This window comes from Mytilus californianus, unplaced genomic scaffold, assembly GCF_021869535.1.
Source record: "Mytilus californianus isolate M0D057914Y unplaced genomic scaffold, xbMytCali1.0.p SCAF_13, whole genome shotgun sequence".
In the NCBI taxonomy this organism is placed as follows: domain Eukaryota; kingdom Metazoa; phylum Mollusca; class Bivalvia; order Mytilida; family Mytilidae; genus Mytilus; species Mytilus californianus.
In genome coordinates this window covers 26656597-26680163 of record NW_026262615.1, presented here as the reverse complement: position 1 = coordinate 26680163, position 23567 = coordinate 26656597, and the positions used below count along the sequence as shown (strand labels likewise).

The 23567-nt window shown below is 39.5% G+C and overlaps 1 long non-coding RNA gene across 1 annotated transcript in view; it reads right to left on the bottom strand.

Annotated features, from left to right (window-relative positions):
- The window catches only part of LOC127723446 (uncharacterized), a 73117-nt gene extending 57696 nt beyond the window's left edge, over positions 1-15421 (bottom strand). The window contains exon 1 of the long non-coding RNA XR_007992083.1: positions 15373-15421. This is a non-coding gene — a long non-coding RNA (uncharacterized LOC127723446). The remainder of the gene's footprint in view (positions 1-15372) is intronic.
- Positions 15422-23567: the final 8146 nt, after the last annotated feature.

Here is a 23567-nt window from a genome sequence, read left to right as displayed (position 1 = left end):
AAATGATAGGGAATTTAGAAAAAATGTCTGTTTTAACTTTGATTTAAGTGATAGACAGGTTGCCGGGGCAGAAAATAAATATACACAACAATATACACCATTTTAACGAAATATAATGACTGGCGTTGCAAAAATCAAGGTTCCTGAGCTATTTTAAAAATCGAAGCGAGAGGCTTTTAACATTGCAGTATAAAATACAGGCTAAAATGGCTGAAACGTCAAATTTGCAAACTTCGGGTTGAAAATTGGCTTACAAGGTCATTAGAAATACAGGTTGCCGGGGTGAAACTTGAAAGTTGAATGTCCAAAGAATAAGCAAGTCCAAACCTTGTATGTGTAGTCGTTGAACTTTAGGAACCCACGTAAAGTTAAAATGCCTCTATTTCAAGAAGAATAAACTCACGAAAACACGAAAAATTCACTAAATTCGCGTTCATTGTTTTGATTTTGACCGCCTGACAACTTTACGGAAATATCAGAGTGATTATAAACAAGGACTCTGTGACGGGCAACTTATAATATCCGTGTTTAAAAGATTTTAATGATATCAAGCCAGTCCAGTAAACTATTATCACGTGGTACAATTCTCATTTACATATTATGAATATTAATTAGGAAAAGTACTACTAATTTCTGGCTATGAGCTTTGCCGTAGGGACTTTTTTATGAATTAAAGAAGGGAGGGGGTTGGGTCACCCTACCCAACTTCGGACCTCAATTAAACAAGTTCCGTAACTTTACCCACCTGGGTCTTTGGGTCCAGGCAACCTTAGGCAATTGCCTATCATTTGTATCTAGTGTGGACAAAAGCTTTGCCGTAGGGACTTTTTTATGAATTAAAGAAGGGAGGGGGTTGGGTCACCCTACCCCAACTTCGGACCTCAATTAAACAAGTTCCGTAACTTTACCCACCTGGGTCTTTGGGTCCAGGCAACCTTAGGCAATTGCCTATCATTTGTATCTAGTGTGGACAAAACATATCCAGAAATCAACGCCACTTTGCTTATTTGAATATTATACTAAAGAAATCGGATACGGGTCACGGAAATTATATTGAAATGATAGGGAATTTAGAAAAAATGTCTGTTTTAACTTTGATTTAAGTGATAGACAGGTTGCCGGGGCAGAAAATAAATATACACAACAATATACACCATTTTAACGAAATATAATGACTGGCGTTGCAAAAATCAAGGTTCCTGAGCTATTTTAAAAATCGAAGCGAGAGGCTTTTAACATTGCAGTATAAAATACAGGCTAAAATGGCTGAAACGTCAAATTTGCAAACTTCGGGTTGAAAATTGGCTTACAAGGTCATTAGAAATACAGGTTGCCGGGGTGAAACTTGAAAGTTGAATGTCCAAAGAATAAGCAAGTCCAAACCTTGTATGTGTAGTCGTTGAACTTTAGGAACCCACGTAAAGTTAAAATGCCTCTATTTCAAGAAGAATAAACTCACGAAAACACGAAAAATTCACTAAATTCGCGTTCATTGTTTTGATTTTGACCGCCTGACAACTTTACGGAAATATCAGAGTGATTATAAACAAGGACTCTGTGACGGGCAACTTATAATATCCGTGTTTAAAAGATTTTAATGATATCAAGCCAGTCCAGTAAACTATTATCACGTGGTACAATTCTCATTTACATATTATGAATATTAATTAGCAAAAGTACTACTAATTTCTGGCTATGAGCTTTGCCGTAGGGACTTTTTTATGAATTAAAGAAGGGAGGGGGTTGGGTCACCCTACCCCAACTTCGGACCTCAATTAAACAAGTTCCGTAACTTTACCCACCTGGGTCTTTGGGTCCAGGCAACCTTAGGCAATTGCCTATCATTTGTATCTAGTGTGGACAAAAGCTTTGCCGTAGGGACTTTTTTATGAATTAAAGAAGGGAAGGGGTTGGGTCACCCTACCCCAACTTCGGACCTCAATTAAACAAGTTCCGTAACTTTACCCACCTGGGTCTTTGGGTCAAGGCAACCTTAGGCAATTGCCTATCATTTGTATCTAGTGTGGACAAAAGCTTAGCCGTAGGGACTTTTTTATGAATTAAAGAAGGGAGGGGGTTGGGTCACCCTACCCCAACTTCGGACCTCAATTAAACAAGTTCCGTAACTTTACCCACCTGGGTCTTTGGGTCCAGGCAACCTTAGGCAATTGCCTATCATTTGTATCTAGTGTGGACAAAACTGAGCTTTGCCGTAGGGACTTTTTTATGAATTAAAGAAGGGAGGGGGTTGGGTCACCCTACCCCAACTTCGGACCTCAATTAAACAAGTTCCGTAACTTTACTCACCTGGGTCTTTGGGTCCAGGCAACCTTAGGCAATTGTCTATCATTTGTATCTAGTGTGGACAAAAGCTTTGCCGTAGGGACTTTTTTATGAATTAAAGAAGGGAGGGGGTTGGGTCACCCTACCCCAACTTCGGACCTCAATTAAACAAGTTCCGTAACTTTACCCACCTGGGTCTTTGGGTCCAGGCAACCTTAGGCAATTGCCTATCATTTGTATCTAGTGTGGACAAAAGCTTTGCCGTAGGGACTTTTTTATGAATTAAAGAAGGGAGGGGGTTTGGTCACCCTACCCCAACTTCGGACCTCAATTAAACAAGTTCCGTAACTTTACCCACCTGGGTCTTTGGGTCCAGGCAACCTTAGGCAATTGCCTATCATTTGTATCTAGTGTGAACAAAAGCTTTGCCGTAGGGACTTTTTTATGAATTAAAGAAGGGAGGGGGTTGGGTCACCCTACCCCAACTTCGGACCTCAATTAAACAAGTTCCGTAACTTTACCCACCTGGGTCTTTGGGTCCAGGCAACCTTAGGCAATTGCCTATCATTTGTATCTAGTGTGGACAAAAGCTTTGCCGTAGGGACTTTTTTATGAATTAAAGAAGGGAGGGGGTTGGGTCACCCTACCCCAACTTCGGACCTCAATTAAACAAGTTCCGTAACTTTACCCACCTGGGTCTTTGGGTCCAGGCAACCTTAGGCAATTGCCTATCATTTGTATCTAGTGTGGACAAAAGCTTTGCCGGAGGGACTTTTTTATGAATTAAAGAAGGGAGGGGGTTGGGTCACCCTACCCCAACTTCGGACCTCAATTAAACAAGTTCCGTAACTTTACCCACCTGGGTCTTTGGGTCCAGGCAACCTTAGGCAATTGCTTATCATTTGTATCTAGTGTGGACAAAAGCTTTGCCGGAGGGACTTTTTTATGAATTAAAGAAGGGAGGGGGTTGGGTCACCCTACCCCAACTTCGGACCTCAATTAAACAAGTTCCGTAACTTTACCCACCTGGGTCTTTGGGTCCAGGCAACCTTAGGCAATTGCCTATCATTTGTATCTAGTGTGGACAAAAGCTTTGCCGTAGGGACTTTTTTATGAATTAAAGAAGGGAGGGGGTTGGGTCACCCTACCCCAACTTCGGACCTCAATTAAACAAGTTCCGTAACTTTACCCACCTGGGTCTTTGGGTCCAGGCAACCTTAGGCAATTGCCTATCATTTGTATCTAGTGTGGACAAAAGCTTTGCCGTAGGGACTTTTTTATGAATTAAAGAAGGGAGGGGGTTGGGTCACCCTACCCCAACTTCGGACCTCAATTAAACAAGTTCCGTAACTTTACCCACCTGGGTCTTTGGGTCCAGTCAACCTTAGGCAATTGCCTATCATTTGTATCTAGTGTGGACAAAAGCTTTGCCGTAGGGACTTTTTTATGAATTAAAGAAGGGAGGGGGTTGGGTCACCCTACCCCAACTTCGGACCTCAATTAAACAAGTTCCGTAACTTTACCCACCTGGGTCTTTGGGTCCAGTCAACCTTAGGCAATTGCCTATCATTTGTATCTAGTGTGGACAAAAGCTTTGCCGTAGGGACTTTTTTATGAATTAAAGAAGGGAGGGGGTTGGGTCACCCTACCCCAACTTCGGACCTCAATTAAACAAGTTCCGTAACTTTACCCACCTGGGTCTTTGGGTCCAGGCAACCTTAGGCAATTGCCTATCATTTGTATCTAGTGTGGACAAAAGCTTTGCCGTAGGGACTTTTTTATGAATTAAAGAAGGGAGGGGGTTGGGTCACCCTACCCCAACTTCGGACCTCAATTAAACAAGTTCCGTAACTTTACCCACCTGGGTCTTTGGGTCCAGGCAACCTTAGGCAATTGCCTATCATTTGTATCTAGTGTGGACAAAAGCTTTGCCGTAGGGACTTTTTTATGAATTAAAGAAGGGAGGGGGTTGGGTCACCCTACCCCAACTTCGGACCTCAATTAAACAAGTTCCGTAACTTTACCCACCTGGGTCTTTGGGTCCAGGCAACCTTAGGCAATTGCCTATCATTTGTATCTAGTGTGGACAAAAGCTTTGCCGTAGGGACTTTTTTATGAATTAAAGAAGGGAGGGGGTTGGGTCACCCTACCCCAACTTCGGACCTCAATTAAACAAGTTCCGTAACTTTACCCACCTGGGTCTTTGGGTCCAGGCAACCTTAGGCAATTGCCTATCATTTGTATCTAGTGTGGACAAAAGCTTTGCCGTAGGGACTTTTTTATGAATTAAAGAAGGGAGGGGGTTGGGTCACCCTACCCCAACTTCGGACCTCAATTAAACAAGTTCCGTAACTTTACCCACCTGGGTCTTTGGGTCCAGGCAACCTTAGGCAATTGCTTATCATTTGTATCTAGTGTGGACAAAAGCTTTGCCGGAGGGACTTTTTTATGAATTAAAGAAGGGAGGGGGTTGGGTCACCCTACCCCAACTTCGGACCTCAATTAAACAAGTTCCGTAACTTTACCCACCTGGGTCTTTGGGTCCAGGCAACCTTAGGCAATTGCCTATCATTTGTATCTAGTGTGGACAAAAGCTTTGCCGTAGGGACTTTTTTATGAATTAAAGAAGGGAGGGGGTTGGGTCACCCTACCCCAACTTCGGACCTCAATTAAACAAGTTCCGTAACTTTACCCACCTGGGTCTTTGGGTCCAGGCAACCTTAGGCAATTGCCTATCATTTGTATCTAGTGTGGACAAAAGCTTTGCCGTAGGGACTTTTTTATGAATTAAAGAAGGGAGGGGGTTGGGTCACCCTACCCCAACTTCGGACCTCAATTAAACAAGTTCCGTAACTTTACCCACCTGGGTCTTTGGGTCCAGGCAACCTTAGGCAATTGCCTATCATTTGTATCTAGTGTGGACAAAAGCTTTGCCGTAGGGACTTTTTTATGAATTAAAGAAGGGAGGGGGTTGGGTCACCCTACCCCAACTTCGGACCTCAATTAAACAAGTTCCGTAACTTTACCCACCTGGGTCTTTGGGTCCAGTCAACCTTAGGCAATTGCCTATCATTTGTATCTAGTGTGGACAAAAGCTTTGCCGTAGGGACTTTTTTATGAATTAAAGAAGGGAGGGGGTTGGGTCACCCTACCCCAACTTCGGACCTCAATTAAACAAGTTCCGTAACTTTACCCACCTGGGTCTTTGGGTCCAGGCAACCTTAGGCAATTGCCTATCATTTGTATCTAGTGTGGACAAAAGCTTTGCCGTAGGGACTTTTTTATGAATTAAAGAAGGGAGGGGGTTGGGTCACCCTACCCCAACTTCGGACCTCAATTAAACAAGTTCCGTAACTTTACCCACCTGGGTCTTTGGGTCCAGGCAACCTTAGGCAATTGCCTATCATTTGTATCTAGTGTGGACAAAAGCTTTGCCGTAGGGACTTTTTTATGAATTAAAGAAGGGAGGGGGTTGGGTCACCCTACCCCAACTTCGGACCTCAATTAAACAAGTTCCGTAACTTTACCCACCTGGGTCTTTGGGTCCAGGCAACCTTAGGCAATTGCCTATCATTTGTATCTAGTGTGGACAAAAGCTTTGCCGTAGGGACTTTTTTATGAATTAAAGAAGGGAGGGGGTTGGGTCACCCTACCCCAACTTCGGACCTCAATTAAACAAGTTCCGTAACTTTACCCACCTGGGTCTTTGGGTCCAGTCAACCTTAGGCAATTGCCTATCATTTGTATCTAGTGTGGACAAAAGCTTTGCCGTAGGGACTTTTTTATGAATTAAAGAAGGGAGGGGGTTGGGTCACCCTACCCCAACTTCGGACCTCAATTAAACAAGTTCCGTAACTTTACCCACCTGGGTCTTTGAGTCCAGGCAACCTTAGGCAATTGCCTATCATTTGTATCTAGTGTGGACAAAAGCTTTGCCGTAGGGACTTTTTTATGAATTAAAGAAGGGAGGGGGTTGGGTCACCCTACCCCAACTTCGGACCTCAATTAAACAAGTTCCGTAACTTTACCCACCTGGGTCTTTGGGTCCAGTTAACCTTAGGCAATTGCCTATCATTTGTATCTAGTGTGGACAAAAGCTTTGCCGTAGGGACTTTTTTATGAATTAAAGAAGGGAGGGGGTTGGGTCACCCTACCCCAACTTCGGACCTCAATTAAACAAGTTCCGTAACTTTACCCACCTGGGTCTTTGGGTCCAGTCAACCTTAGGCAATTGCCTATCATTTGAATCTAGTGTGGACAAAAGCTTTGCCGTAGGGACTTTTTTATGAATTAAAGAAGGGAGGGGGTTGGGTCACCCTACCCCAACTTCGGACCTCAATTAAACAAGTTCCGTAACTTTACCCACCTGGGTCTTTGGGTCCAGTCAACCTTAGGCAATTGCCTATCATTTGTATCTAGTGTGGACAAAAGCTTTGCCGTAGGGACTTTTTTATGAATTAAAGAAGGGAGGGGGTTGGGTCACCCTACCCCAACTTCGGACCTCAATTAAACAAGTTCCGTAACTTTACCCACCTGGGTCTTTGGGTCCAGTCAACCTTAGGCAATTGCCTATCATTTGTATCTAGTGTGGACAAAAGCTTTGCCGTAGGGACTTTTTTATGAATTAAAGAAGGGAGGGGGTTGGGTCACCCTACCCCAACTTCGGACCTCAATTAAACAAGTTCCGTAACTTTACCCACCTGGGTCTTTGGGTCCAGTCAACCTTAGGCAATTGCCTATCATTTGTATCTAGTGTGGACAAAAGCTTTGCCGTAGGGACTTTTTTATGAATTAAAGAAGGGAGGGGGTTGGGTCACCCTACCCCAACTTCGGACCTCAATTAAACAAGTTCCGTAACTTTACCCACCTGGGTCTTTGGGTCCAGGCAACCTTAGGCAATTGCCTATCATTTGTATCTAGTGTGGACAAAAGCTTTGCCGTAGGGACTTTTTTATGAATTAAAGAAGGGAGGGGGTTGGGTCACCTTACCCCAACTTCGGACCTCAATTAAACAAGTTCCGTAACTTTACCCACCTGGGTCTTTGGGTCCAGTCAACCTTAGGCAATTGCCTATCATTTGTATCTAGTGTGGACAAAAGCTTTGCCGTAGGGACTTTTTTATGAATTAAAGAAGGGAAGGGGTTGGGTCACCCTACCCCAACTTCGGACCTCAATTAAACAAGTTCCGTAACTTTACCCACCTGGGTCTTTGGGTCCAGTCAACCTTAGGCAATTGCCTATCATTTGTATCTAGTGTGGACAAAAGCTTTGCCGTAGGGACTTTTTTATGAATTAAAGAAGGGAGGGGGTTGGGTCACCCTACCCCAACTTCGGACCTCAATTAAACAAGTTCCGTAACTTTACCCACCTGGGTCTTTGGGTCCAGTCAACCTTAGGCAATTGCCTATTATTTGTATCTAGTGTGGACAAAAGCTTTGCCGTAGGGACTTTTTTATGAATTAAAGAAGGGAGGGGGTTGGGTCACCCTACCCCAACTTCGGACCTCAATTAAACAAGTTCCGTAACTTTACCCACCTGGGTCTTTGGGTCCAGTCAACCTTAGGCAATTGCCTATCATTTGTATCTAGTGTGGACAAAAGCTTTGCCGTAGGGACTTTTTTATGAATTAAAGAAGGGAGGGGGTTGGGTCACCCTACCCCAACTTCGGACCTCAATTAAACAAGTTACGTAACTTTACCCACCTGGGTCTTTGGGTCCAGTCAACCTTAGGCAATTGCCTATCATTTGTATCTAGTGTGGACAAAAGCTTTGCCGTAAGGACTTTTTTATGAATTAAAGAAGGGAGGGGGTTGGGTCACCCTACCCCAACTTCGGACCTCAATTAAACAAGTTCCGTAACTTTACCCACCTGGGTCTTTGGGTCCAGTCAACCTTAGGCAATTGCCTATCATTTGTATCTAGTGTGGACAAAAGCTTTGCCGTAGGGACTTTTTTATGAATTAAAGAAGGGAGGGGGTTGGGTCACCCTACCCCAACTTCGGACCTCAATTAAACAAGTTCCGTAACTTTACCCACCTGGGTCTTTGGGTCCAGTCAACCTTAGGCAATTGCCTATCATTTGTATCTAGTGTGGACAAAAGCTTTGCCGTAGGGACTTTTTTATGAATTAAAGAAGGGAGGGGGTTGGGTCACCCTACCCCAACTTCGGACCTCAATTAAACAAGTTCCGTAACTTTACCCACCTGGGTCTTTGGGTCCAGTCAACCTTAGGCAATTGCCTATCATTTGTATCTAGTGTGGACAAAAGCTTTGCCGTAGGGACTTTTTTATGAATTAAAGAAGGGAGGGGGTTGGGTCACCCTACCCCAACTTCGGACCTCAATTAAACAAGTTCCGTAACTTTACCCACCTGGGTCTTTGGGTCCAGGCAACCTTAGGCAATTGCCTATCATTTGTATCTAGTGTGGACAAAAGCTTTGCCGTAGGGACTTTTTTATGAATTAAAGAAGGGAGGGGGTTGGGTCACCCTACCCCAACTTCGGACCTCAATTAAACAAGTTCCGTAACTTTACCCACCTGGGTCTTTGGGTCCAGTCAACCTTAGGCAATTGCCTATCATTTGTATCTAGTGTGGACAAAACTTTGCCGTAGGGACTTTTTTATGAATTAAAGAAGGGAGGGGGTTGGGTCACCCTACCCCAACTTCGGACCTCAATTAAACAAGTTCCGTAACTTTACCCACCTGGGTCTTTGGGTCCAGGCAACCTTAGGCAATTGCCTATCATTTGTATCTAGTGTGGACAAAAGCTTTGCCGTAGGGACTTTTTTATGAATTAAAGAAGGGAGGGGGTTGGGTCACCCTACCCCAACTTCGGACCTCAATTAAACAAGTTCCGTAACTTTACCCACCTGGGTCTTTGGGTCCAGTCAACCTTAGGCAATTGCCTATCATTTGTATCTAGTGTGGACAAAAGCTTTGCCGTAGGGACTTTTTTATGAATTAAAGAAGGGAGGGGGTTGGGTCACCCTACCCCAACTTCGGACCTCAATTAAACAAGTTCCGTAACTTTACCCACCTGGGTCTTTGGGTCCAGTCAACCTTAGGCAATTGCCTATCATTTGTATCTAGTGTGGACAAAAGCTTTGCCGTAGGGACTTTTTTATGAATTAAAGAAGGGAGGGGGTTGGGTCACCCTACCCCAACTTCGGACCTCAATTAAACAAGTTCCGTAACTTTACCCACCTGGGTCTTTGAGTCCAGGCAACCTTAGGCAATTGCCTATCATTTGTATCTAGTGTGGACAAAAGCTTTGCCGTAGGGACTTTTTTATGAATTAAAGAAGGGAGGGGGTTGGGTCACCCTACCCCAACTTCGGACCTCAATTAAACAAGTTCCGTAACTTTACCCACCTGGGTCTTTGGGTCCAGTTAACCTTAGGCAATTGCCTATCATTTGTATCTAGTGTGGACAAAAGCTTTGCCGTAGGGACTTTTTTATGAATTAAAGAAGGGAGGGGGTTGGGTCACCCTACCCCAACTTCGGACCTCAATTAAACAAGTTCCGTAACTTTACCCACCTGGGTCTTTGGGTCCAGTCAACCTTAGGCAATTGCCTATCATTTGTATCTAGTGTGGACAAAAGCTTTGCCGTAGGGACTTTTTTATGAATTAAAGAAGGGAGGGGGTTGGGTCACCCTACCCCAACTTCGGACCTCAATTAAACAAGTTCCGTAACTTTACCCACCTGGGTCTTTGGGTCCAGTCAACCTTAGGCAATTGCCTATCATTTGTATCTAGTGTGGACAAAAGCTTTGCCGTAGGGACTTTTTTATGAATTAAAGAAGGGAGGGGGTTGGGTCACCCTACCCCAACTTCGGACCTCAATTAAACAAGTTCCGTAACTTTACCCACCTGGGTCTTTGGGTCCAGTCAACCTTAGGCAATTGCCTATCATTTGTATCTAGTGTGGACAAAAGCTTTGCCGTAGGGACTTTTTTATGAATTAAAGAAGGGAGGGGGTTGGGTCACCCTACCCCAACTTCGGACCTCAATTAAACAAGTTCCGTAACTTTACCCACCTGGGTCTTTGGGTCCAGTCAACCTTAGGCAATTGCCTATCATTTGTATCTAGTGTGGACAAAAGCTTTGCCGTAGGGACTTTTTTATGAATTAAAGAAGGGAGGGGGTTGGGTCACCCTACCCCAACTTCGGACCTCAATTAAACAAGTTCCGTAACTTTACCCACCTGGGTCTTTGGGTCCAGTCAACCTTAGGCAATTGCCTATCATTTGTATCTAGTGTGGACAAAAGCTTTGCCGTAGGGACTTTTTTATGAATTAAAGAAGGGAGGGGGTTGGGTCACCCTACCCCAACTTCGGACCTCAATTAAACAAGTTCCGTAACTTTACCCACCTGGGTCTTTGGGTCCAGTCAACCTTAGGCAATTGCCTATCATTTGTATCTAGTGTGGACAAAAGCTTTGCCGTAGGGACTTTTTTATGAATTAAAGAAGGGAGGGGGTTGGGTCACCCTACCCCAACTTCGGACCTCAATTAAACAAGTTACGTAACTTTACCCACCTGGGTCTTTGGGTCCAGTCAACCTTAGGCAATTGCCTATCATTTGTATCTAGTGTGGACAAAAGCTTTGCCGTAAGGACTTTTTTATGAATTAAAGAAGGGAGGGGGTTGGGTCACCCTACCCCAACTTCGGACCTCAATTAAACAAGTTCCGTAACTTTACCCACCTGGGTCTTTGGGTCCAGTCAACCTTAGGCAATTGCCTATCATTTGTATCTAGTGTGGACAAAAGCTTTGCCGTAGGGACTTTTTTATGAATTAAAGAAGGGAGGGGGTTGGGTCACCCTACCCCAACTTCGGACCTCAATTAAACAAGTTCCGTAACTTTACCCACCTGGGTCTTTGGGTCCAGTCAACCTTAGGCAATTGCCTATCATTTGTATCTAGTGTGGACAAAAGCTTTGCCGTAGGGACTTTTTTATGAATTAAAGAAGGGAGGGGGTTGGGTCACCCTACCCCAACTTCGGACCTCAATTAAACAAGTTCCGTAACTTTACCCACCTGGGTCTTTGGGTCCAGTCAACCTTAGGCAATTGCCTATCATTTGTATCTAGTGTGGACAAAAGCTTTGCCGTAGGGACTTTTTTATGAATTAAAGAAGGGAGGGGGTTGGGTCACCCTACCCCAACTTCGGACCTCAATTAAACAAGTTCCGTAACTTTACCCACCTGGGTCTTTGGGTCCAGGCAACCTTAGGCAATTGCCTATCATTTGTATCTAGTGTGGACAAAAGCTTTGCCGTAGGGACTTTTTTATGAATTAAAGAAGGGAGGGGGTTGGGTCACCCTACCCCAACTTCGGACCTCAATTAAACAAGTTCCGTAACTTTACCCACCTGGGTCTTTGGGTCCAGGCAACCTTAGGCAATTGCCTATCATTTGTATCTAGTGTGGACAAAAGCTTTGCCGTAGGGACTTTTTTATGAATTAAAGAAGGGAGGGGGTTGGGTCACCCTACCCCAACTTCGGACCTCAATTAAACAAGTTCCGTAACTTTACCCACCTGGGTCTTTGGGTCCAGGCAACCTTAGGCAATTGCCTATCATTTGTATCTAGTGTGGACAAAAGCTTTGCCGTAGGGACTTTTTTATGAATTAAAGAAGGGAGGGGGTTGGGTCACCCTACCCCAACTTCGGACCTCAATTAAACAAGTTCCGTAACTTTACCCACCTGGGTCTTTGGGTCCAGGCAACCTTAGGCAATTGCCTATCATTTGTATCTAGTGTGGACAAAAGCTTTGCCGTAGGGACTTTTTTATGAATTAAAGAAGGGAGGGGGTTGGGTCACCCTACCCCAACTTCGGACCTCAATTAAACAAGTTCCGTAACTTTACCCACCTGGGTCTTTGGGTCCAGTCAACCTTAGGCAATTGCCTATCATTTGTATCTAGTGTGGACAAAAGCTTTGCCGTAGGGACTTTTTTATGAATTAAAGAAGGGAGGGGGTTGGGTCACCCTACCCCAACTTCGGACCTCAATTAAACAAGTTCCGTAACTTTACCCACCTGGGTCTTTGGGTCCAGTCAACCTTAGGCAATTGCCTATCATTTGTATCTAGTGTGGACAAAAGCTTTGCCGTAGGGACTTTTTTATGAATTAAAGAAGGGAGGGGGTTGGGTCACCCTACCCCAACTTCGGACCTCAATTAAACAAGTTCCGTAACTTTACCCACCTGGGTCTTTGGGTCCAGGCAACCTTAGGCAATTGCCTATCATTTGTATCTAGTGTGGACAAAAGCTTTGCCGTAAGGACTTTTTTATGAATTAAAGAAGGGAGGGGGTTGGGTCACCCTACCCCAACTTCGGACCTCAATTAAACAAGTTCCGTAACTTTACCCACCTGGGTCTTTGGGTCCAGGCAACCTTAGGCAATTGCCTATCATTTGTATCTAGTGTGGACAAAAGCTTTGCCGTAGGGAATTTTTTATGAATTAAAGAAGGGAGGGGGTTGGGTCACCCTACCCCAACTTCGGACCTCAATTAAACAAGTTCCGTAACTTTACCCACCTGGGTCTTTGGGTCCAGTCAACCTTAGGCAATTGCCTATCATTTGTATCTAGTGTGGACAAAAGCTTTGCCGTAGGGACTTTTTTATGAATTAAAGAAGGGAGGGGGTTGGGTCACCCTACCCCAACTTCGGACCTCAATTAAACAAGTTCCGTAACTTTACCCACCTGGGTCTTTGGGTCCAGTCAACCTTAGGCAATTGCCTATCATTTGTATCTAGTGTGGACAAAAGCTTTGCCGTAGGGACTTTTTTATGAATTAAAGAAGGGAGGGGGTTGGGTCACCCTACCCCAACTTCGGACCTCAATTAAACAAGTTCCGTAACTTTACCCACCTGGGTCTTTGGGTCCAGTCAACCTTAGGCAATTGCCTATCATTTGTATCTAGTGTGGACAAAAGCTTTGCCGTAGGGACTTTTTTATGAATTAAAGAAGGGAGGGGGTTGGGTCACCCTACCCCAACTTCGGACCTCAATTAAACAAGTTCCGTAACTTTACCCACCTGGGTCTTTGGGTCCAGGCAACCTTAGGCAATTGCCTATCATTTGTATCTAGTGTGGACAAAAGCTTTGCCGTAGGGACTTTTTTATGAATTAAAGAAGGGAGGGGGTTGGGTCACCCTACCCCAACTTCGGACCTCAATTAAACAAGTTCCGTAACTTTACCCACCTGGGTCTTTGGGTCCAGGCAACCTTAGGCAATTGCCTATCATTTGTATCGAGTGTGGACAAAAGCTTTGCCGTAGGGACTTTTTTATGAATTAAAGAAGGGAGGGGGTTGGGTCACCCTACCCCAACTTCGGACCTCAATTTAAAAAGTTCCGTAACTTTACCCACCTGGGTCTTTGGGTCCAGGCAACCTTAGGCAATTGCCTATCATTTGTACCTAGTGTGGACAAAAGCTTTGCCGAAGGGACATTTTATGAATTAAAGAAGGGAGGGGGTTGGGTCACCCTACCCCAACTTAGGACCTCAATTAAAAAAAGTTCCGTAACTTTACCCACCTGGGTCTTTGGGTCCAGGCAACCTTAGGCAATTGCCTATCATTTGTACCTAGTGTGGACAAAAGCTTTGCCGTAGGGACTTTTTTATGAATTAAAGAAGGGAGGGGGTTGGGTCACCCTACCCCAACTTCGAACCTCAATTAAAAAAGTTCCGTAACTTTACCCACCTGGGTCTTTGGGTCCAGGCAACCTTAGGCAATTGCCTATCATTTGTACCTAGTGTGGACAAAAGCTTTGCCGTAGGGACTTTTTTATGAATTAAAGAAGGGAGGGGGTTGGGTCACCCTACCCAAACTTTGAACCGTTTCCCTGATTATGATTCTAATGTTAAAATGAAATAGTTTGTATTGTTGTGATTGCTTCCCCTTCTTGTTAATTTAAATCAGTGTAAAGAAATTGTTCTTCTGATTTCGGTTTTTCCGTCTGTTTCCCGATTTTTTTTAAATATGCCTCCTTGAAAAGCTTTGATTTGAAAATTTTGTCTGTTAAAGTAGCTAAAATCTTTATATCCATTCAGATATCGTGTCACGTGTGTCATTGTCACATAAAACACATTTCCTATTGAAATGTAATAAATAAATTGCCAGTTTTCAATCATTCCTTACGAAAACTGGATATTTATTAGCTTTTATTTCAACTTATAATTCTGACTGCAAAATTCTGTACTTTACGTTCCAAAATCGGTATTTTGTTTTCTTTTAAAAAGAATATAAGCATGTGGATTTAATTTTATCTTTACACTAGTTAAGTATGGTCTAATTTTTTTATTTATTCACTATTATCATGATTATAAAGACAAACCGTTTCTACTCAAAGGTAATCAAAAAAGGGAGAGGAGAACCTAAAAGGAATTTTGAAAATCCTACAAGAGATGTCCTGTGATCAAGAACAATTATGTTGTCTTGAATATATAAATAAATAAATAAATAAATAAACAGTTTTCAATTAATAGTCTTTTTGAAAATGTATTGCATTTCGTCTTCCTTCTGGAAATGATTGTCATCAGATTTCAAAGAACGTTTCATGTTAATGCAAGTCTTCGGTTTTTAGGCAAGATCAGTTTGGCGCGTATTTCTTATTGTTCGCTGGCTTATTGTTCGCTAGCTTGATACACCTTATTGTTCGCTGGCTTATTGTTCGCTAGCTTGAGTCTGGTTGTCGAGAGATCAGACTTAAATAAAACATTGAATTGAATTTTAACTATTAATATCCGTTTTATGGCGTCCTTTAAATTGTTCAATTAAAAGTCCAACATTCAATTATTGAATAAGGAGAAAGCTTTCAAATCGAATCAAATCACTTTAAGTGGTAATTGTCAGAATAATCCTTTCTAAACATACTATTTGAAATGCTGACTGAAATTAAGTAAACCCGTCTCTTATGAACGATTACAGATTATAAATCTCGATTTTAATTCAAAATATATTTTGATGAATTTAGACATCCTTTTATGAGTTTACATCATGATAAATAAAAATGATATTTTAAGACTGTAAACGAGAAAATGTGTAAAATATCATATATTTATATCAAATAGACTTACATTTAACGCTCATCTTAAGTCTCAATACACTGTACACTATTTGAAACATTTAAATTAAATTATTGCCTTTTGTTTTAATTGCAAAAGATTATAAAGGCGATAATCAATTGGACAAACTCAAAGTTAAACCTGACATAAGATAAAAAGATAACATACATTTACAGTTAAATTCAAACTGGTCCCATCAAACAGGTCCCATATTTGCATTGATTGCAATCGTGCCTATACGTTGTCCCAATGTCCTTTATTGCATATCCTGTTTGATGGAATATTCAGCATGCCTTTATGTATGTCTTTCTGTACGGTCTGGCAGACTTCGTATATACCAAACAACTAAAGAAACGCACAAACTACTTTAATTTCTTTGGAGTGATCAATAACCGTCGAGCGAGTCTTATAGTGTTTTATGTCCACTTTTGATAAAAAAAATGAAGATAGCTATATATTTGATATCCAGGTTCAATAATCTATTTCCCTATATATCATGTATATCTATAATACGAGATTTCTACATTCTACGAGTTTTTGTCAGAACTTTACTGTTCTATCTCAACATTCCCATTCATATAATTTTATATAATTTCACCTGAAAACAAAGGAAATTACTTTGATGTTTAGTTTCTTGATTGATATTTTTTGCAAAGAGCAATTCGAATTTGACAAATCTCAGACTTTTGATTTTTGGCTTTGGGGATGAAAGCACCATTATCGCCCCTTATTGATTTTCTCTGTTAACCCTTGAATTAATTTCAAGGTTTGCTTAAAATATCTATGGGTTTTACAAATATTTTTTTAACAAAAACAAGAAATTATGATTACTATAGTATACTGTTTAAGGGTACAAGTGGTGCGTTATTTGTGATGTTGAGTATATGATAATATTTACCCATTCAACCATCCAGTAAGGTCACGAAATTTAGTAAATCACTAGACTGAAAACGATAACAACAAATGTAAACAAATTGTAATTGTTTTCCAAATTTATTGTCGTGCTTGGCAGTGTCGATTTATCTGTAAATCTAATGTTCTCAAAGTATCAAAATCCTTCGAAATATTATTTTTTCATCCCCAAATGGTCTGACATAGCATACATTTTTTGTAATGTTTTATTTTCAATGTTTTTCATTTTCATAAGAGATTTGGCTTTCCAAATGTTTTGATTCGATTCTCACTGATAAGTCTTTTGTAGATGAACGTACTTTAATTATATAGTGTATCTTTGCAAATTTTTTCATGATATATGCACGGTTGGTTGCCCCGAATGAATGTTTACTGTCCAGCGGCAGTATGAAATGTCTTGATTTTTGTGTAATTGGGTTGCTGTCTTCCAATATATCACAGACCACAAAAATAGCAGACGCATTATTAAACTTTGAACCGATTAGTTTTAGAATTCTTCCTAATGCCTAGATGCTTCAACAATTAACAAGTTTTAGTCCTATGGATTCCAAAAAATGGAAACCAAGACTACAGTTTTATTACCGATTTGAAAAAAACATGGAAGGTAATTGAATGCCATACTGTTGCCTACAATTGCTTATGTAACGGGTCTGAATGTAAATAAACAAAGTGATCCTTTTGCATTTGTGTGTCTCTTTGTCGTACTCCAGCACGAAACAATATCTTCCCTGGTTACTAGGATAGTTGATTAATTCAAGAAATCCTTTAAATGACTACTCATTTAATACAGCAATGGTTAATAAATATAACAAGATTTATCCATATTCGTGGTAGACGTTCTTACCAGTGTTAAGTTTGTCGTTCTTCTTTTATGCTACGTTCTAAAAGTCCACAGTTGTCCAGTTGGCGTCGCAGTGACGTAATTATCCGGACTATCCCCGGGATATCGGAGATGGCTGTATTTAGACCCGGCCGCGGTCGGGACACAGGAAGTGCCCGACGGAATGTACATCGTATATCCGAGAGGGATATTTTATAGTAACGGTGGTCAATCTTCGGGATTGTTAGAGCCTTACTCTAGAATTAAATTTTGTATTATCGCATTTTTTTTAAGGTCTTGAACTAGTCAATGCTTCTGAATAATGTGTTTCATGTTCTAGTCTAACAAAGTCGGTGGGAACCAGTGGGTATATTTATTTTACTCGGAAGGTTGGACGTCACGAATTTGATTGATTGAAGTTAGTTTTTAAAAGACAACTCGAAATATTTTGAGCAATCGGTCACGTCTAAATTTCTAGTGTGTGCATTTACTTATCTTAATAAACTTTATAGCACTAATATGGAACGCCACAGCTGTCTTATGTGGTATCTGATATTACGTTATGTGGTTTAATTATTCCTTGATGATATTTTGTCTTTACATAATATGGCATTGACATTACTTAATGATGTTTTGATATTACTTAATATGGTTTTGTCATTACTTAATATGGTTTTGTCATTACTTGATGTGGTTTCACCATAATTTAATGTGGTTGTGTCATTAGGCAATGTGGTTAACATTACTTGATGTGTATGTGGCTTACCGTAATGTAGGTGTTTCATTACATGATGTGGTTTTGTTATTTCGTAATAATGATTTGCCAATTCTTTATATGACTTTAACATTACATAATGATATTTCAAAATTTGACGATTTCACACTACATGATGTGTTCGTTCCAGTATTTGATGTGGTCCTGTCATCCTTTGATGTGGTTATCACATTACTTGATGAGGTAAAACCACGCGACCATTTTGGAAAAAAAATAGTTCTATTTTCAAACCGATTTCCATATGTCGTTTGTTTAATGTACTTCGGATGAGTGTCGCTATGTGGCACCGTTAAAGTCCACAATTCATCTAAAGTCCACAACACCGCTAAAGTCCACAACAAATTTCCGCTAAAGTCCATAACGCCGCTAAAGTCCACAAAATGACCTCCGCTTAAATCCACAAGAAAACGCCGTTAAATTCCACAATAACAAGTTCCGCTAAAGTCCACAAAAAATCACCGTTAAAGTCCACACATTTTTTTTTTATCATTAAATTAAAAATCCATTCGCTTTTTTTCCCCCGTTAGTACAATACAAAGCATGAGCGTTTGTTCTTGGTAGATATTTTTTTATCAGTTTGATAAATGAAAAAAACTACAGTGTCTGTAGAAGATTTTGTTCCATTAATTTGATCTTTGTATTATGATGATCCGATCAGTGAATCAAACAGGCCAATTTGGAAATCAATTTAAAAAACTTATCTAGTCATAGTAAATTCGTTAGTTATTTATTTAACATAATTACTGCATTCTTCAAGTACTGTTTTTTTTTTTATTATTATTTTTTGTATATAATCACTTTTTGACGTAACTAATGAAATAATGACGTTACGTGCAATTACACAAAAAATCGGCTTTAAATAAGAAAAATACAGGAAAGATCAAGGGTTATTTTGTGTAAAAAAATTTTAAAGCACCTCAGAAATTAAGTTACAAATAGCTTATCGGTTTTTATTTGGTCTAGTCATTCAGTTTTCCGAATACTAACAAGAAAATTCTCATATTTTTCGTTTAGACGGGTAACATATTAATGTTGTTCTTCGAGTATTCCTTCTTTTTTCGGGTACTTATAGGTATATAAACATAATAATGCTATACTATTTGGAAGAGGAACATTGGGGCTTAGGAAGACATGTGTGTAAAACGGAAATAACGCAATTTTCGGACCGAGCAGGCCTTGAAAGAAGTCATTTTTGATTGAAGACACCATAGAAAAGTATCACTTCCTTACGGCACAACAGTTCAAAATGCATTTATAGCGAAAATATTATATTCTCAAATTTATGATGCGTAGCGCATATCCTTTTGTAAGACAAGTTTGGAAAACTCTTTGAAAGCAAAGAAATCCGATGTAAATGAGCGACATTTCGACATCATTACCAGAAAACCAATCCCAAAGTACACTGTCACAACAACGTTTACAAAAACTGGTTCTATAGAGAAATTATCAATATTGATTAAAAATGTGCAAAACTGTTCATCTAGTCAGAAAATGTAACATGCCTCCCAATCTATAACATTTGAACGGCATTCATTCGGACAACAATCTTAATTATAACATAAAACAAAAAAATACTAAGCATATGAATCCCCAAAGGTCTCCTGTCACAAAACTTTTAACCAACGTTTTACGTTAGTAATTTCGGTGTTGGTTATAGAAAGCAACAACAAATATTTTTATGCATTTCAGAACGGAGAAATGAAGCCAGTATGATAAATTCCAAATAAAAAAGAAAATATTTTATACTCTAAATTATATTTTTATCGATTAGTATCGAATATCGATGCGTTGAATGGATGTCTACCACAGAAAATGTCACAATGAAAGCGTCTTCATTTTTTCTTTGAATTATTAAGGACAATTTGTTACAAATCTTCAAAAAGAGTAAAAACAAGATCAGTTTTTTTTTCGAAAAACATCACCAAAATGTCAAATTCCTTTGCAAAAGAAACATTTTGATAAAAAATAAACAATAAAATAAAGAGTAATGTACAAAGCATCAAAATAAAGCGGTCGCATGGTGGTCTACCAAAATATCACAGCATCGCTAATTTGACGTTCACTATATTATAGGCAACGTATGTTGCGTTATGGTGTTTGTGAAACATATCTATTTTACTAAGAGAATACATAAAATATGAATTTATAATATATTTTTTATTTCCCTTCGTTGAAATGTGTTCCTCTTTCCAATATAACATTCTGTTTGTTGCTGTATATCTTGTTCATTGTTGAGGGCCGTACGGTGATCTATAATTATAGCTGTTAAATTATCTGGTAGACAATTGTCTCATCGGCAATCATACCACATATTTTTTCTATTAGTTGAATAATTTCCGAGGCCTTGTTTGCCGAGCGATCTAAGATAGGAAATGAACTCTGAATGCGATACCGTGAACTTTGATGTGACGTACATTTTATCTATCATTATGACTATATGATAGTTCCACAATTGTTGGTGTTCAGTCTCAAACCAAGATTAACGTTCCTATTGCCTTTATCCTATATTCACACCCTCCAATGCTAGTATACATATATTTTTATTAGTTCTGGATTTCTCAACACACAGATAAATCGGTCAGTGAATATAAAAATCATATTTTTTTTAAACAAAACTACATTTGACGGCATTTCTAGTTGGATTTTCACAAACCATGTGTTGAAAGACGTAGAATTGTCTGAAAATATATTTTTTTTATTTGGTCATAATTTTGTTCGGTAATTTTTGTTTTTCTCCTGATGCAAATAATTAAAGATAAAAAGTAAACTTTGTGTTTATATCATCAGAAATTATTGATAATTAACGCTTCACAATAAATATATTACCAAATAAACAAATAAACCTATGAGAGTTCAGCTTCTGTTGGTACCAATTTTGATTTTCGTGATATATATGTAACAACAAATTGTAGGTGACAAATCCTTCTGACCATTTACTAAATATCCCACATCTTCTTTCGTTCATAGAACACAATACGTATACCTCACGTATTCTAAAAGAACATGATGTTTATCCATATCGCCTTTTATTAACAGAAACAATGAGTTTAAAGCCTATACGGGAAGGCAATATGACAACACGCCAATAGTACAAGACTTTGACGTTAACATACAACGTTACTAAAAGTGACACCAATATCGTGCCTAACGTCTTTGTTTTTTAGTTGCTGTTTAAAAACACGAGCACGCAGGGCCGTAACTAGCCTCTGTTAAAAGTGAGGCAAAATTATTCGCCGAGCGGAACGAGGCTAAAAAATTTCCGGCGAGGGGTCTGGGGTCCGCTCAAGTCCCCCAGAAGCTGTGGAAAAAATTACGCAAAATCGTGCATTATGAGCGTTTCCCGGACCCTTTCTTAATCTGAAACGCAAGTTTTGTTTGAATTATTTTTTTGACAATATTCTGGTCTCATAGCAACATATATAGATTCAGTGTAAGACTTTTAGTTTTTAGGGACAATATCAAAAGACCGATATGTAGGATAAAGCAAAAATCGTAATTCACATAGTTAAGTGTGCGGCTGCTGTTTTTTGTTTTTTGTTTTTTGTTTTTTTTTTGAGTTTCTGATTGTAGGAAAAACGTATTATACCTGTCAATCATGTTTTTTTTAAAATTAATTTAAGAGGGGCTGATTATCATTGATACAACTATATGAATTAAGTTTTTATAACACATTTTAATTACAAATTGATGTAATTCCTAACTGGGATAGAAAGGGTACACTCAGGGTACACTCAGGAAAGCTGTTCTTAAGACCTCATTGCTACATTTTTGAAATTTATTCACAGCTACTTTAAGTACCGCTTAAATCGACGCTAGGGGCCGTCTTGACATTGTTTTAAGGTATGAATGATTCGTTCATTGTTGAAGACCCTACAGCGACTGTCAAGACGAAGAACAGGAATAAAAGCCCTGTTCATTGATAATTTGTATTTTTTTCCATGCACATTTACTCCATATCCCTTTATTTTCTATTAAAGGGCCTGAACACGGCTTAATGTAAGTTTACGCCCTTCAATGTAAAAGGTCATATGGCAATACATTATTTTTCTTTTTAAATGATTTGATTCCGGGAGATTGGTTGTCTCACTTTAATTTAACCCATGTCATCTTTTTAGTTTAACAGAAAAGAGAGCCAGTTTTGTATTCTTTAATATAAAGTATAATTTTCCATGAAAAAACGACCAATTTTTCTATGTCCCGGTAGCTTCGTATCTTCTCAAAACATTTTCTCGAACAATATCTGGACATCGGTGGAGATCTAACATTGCCAAACCACACAACCGTTCACCCGTCATTACCGACCACTTCGACTATGCTATTTCGATATTTTTTAATTTTTTATTATCAATGTTTCATAGACTAACCGATACATATTTTTACAACTTAAAGTAGTTTTTAAAATTAGACGAAAGGTCCTTAAATATAATAAAACTCAAGCTTAAAACAAAATTACTAATTTACAAATGAAATTCAACGCTAAGACAATAGTCCTGAAGAAGGGCAATCAATGAACAAAAGACAAACCCGTGAAAAGATAAGACACATAACGACAAACAATATAGACCATCAACACTGAAAACTAAAAATAAATGAGAAACATTGATCCCGAAAAAACAGGGGCGACGTCAGAGGGTGAACAGAACTTGCTTCTTGCAAGACACTCGCCGTGAAAACAATTTGATATGAAGACAAGCTTTTGTTTCAACTTATTATTATTATTTTTTTAATTTCCAACATGAGGCATTTGCCTCATTTGCCTCAATGTAGTTACGGCCCTGGCACGTACAAGAAATTCCAAATATGAATCGATTTTGCTAGATTTAATTAAATTGTTACTAAAAATAAGCACATGGACATGGGGTCATAATAATATATCCTGCACTCCCCTCCAGCTATTTTTTCAACTTTTATATAGTTTATCGATATAAAAGTCGAAAAAATAGCTGGATAATAAAACAGCACAAATAAGTAAAAATGTCAATATAGATGACCAGGAATAGATAGGTAAACGTTATTTATGTATATGGCTTGAAATCAGAACTTTGACAAATTATTGCCTCGTAAAAAAGGGGGAGGACAGGATACATCATCATGACCCCATGTACCTGTGTAAATAAGAATATGTGGTATGAGTGCCAATGAGACCACCACTCTCTATCAGATATTTTTGTATTGATTATTGCTATCGGATTTACGTTCTTAGGAACCTACATTGTATACATAATTATTATAACAAGACTGGACACACTAAAATGTCTTCCCTGTTTTAGTGTTTATAAAATTATTGAATTTATTTGAAAGTGAAAAAAAGGTTTTTACAACAAGCATTACATTAAATTAACAATCCAACGATCAGTGAATATGATGTCAAGGTGAGATAGATCTTTTCAGATAGACATGCAGGCCGTATAAATTCATCCCATGATATATACCAATTTAAGTTAACTTATCGCTTAAAGTATCTTGGAAGCAAACATCATCAAGAAATAAGAACTTTGACTATAAATGAACCATTAAATTAGGTCATGGAACTATGACACAGACCAGACAGACAGTCAATACGCAAGATGAATACATGACTTTAATATCACTTATAATATCTGAGAAACTGTCAAAACTAAATATAACTAAATATTCAGTTTAATTCTATCAGTCTTCTCACAAGTAAACATATACGCGTATGATCCAAATGCGCATATG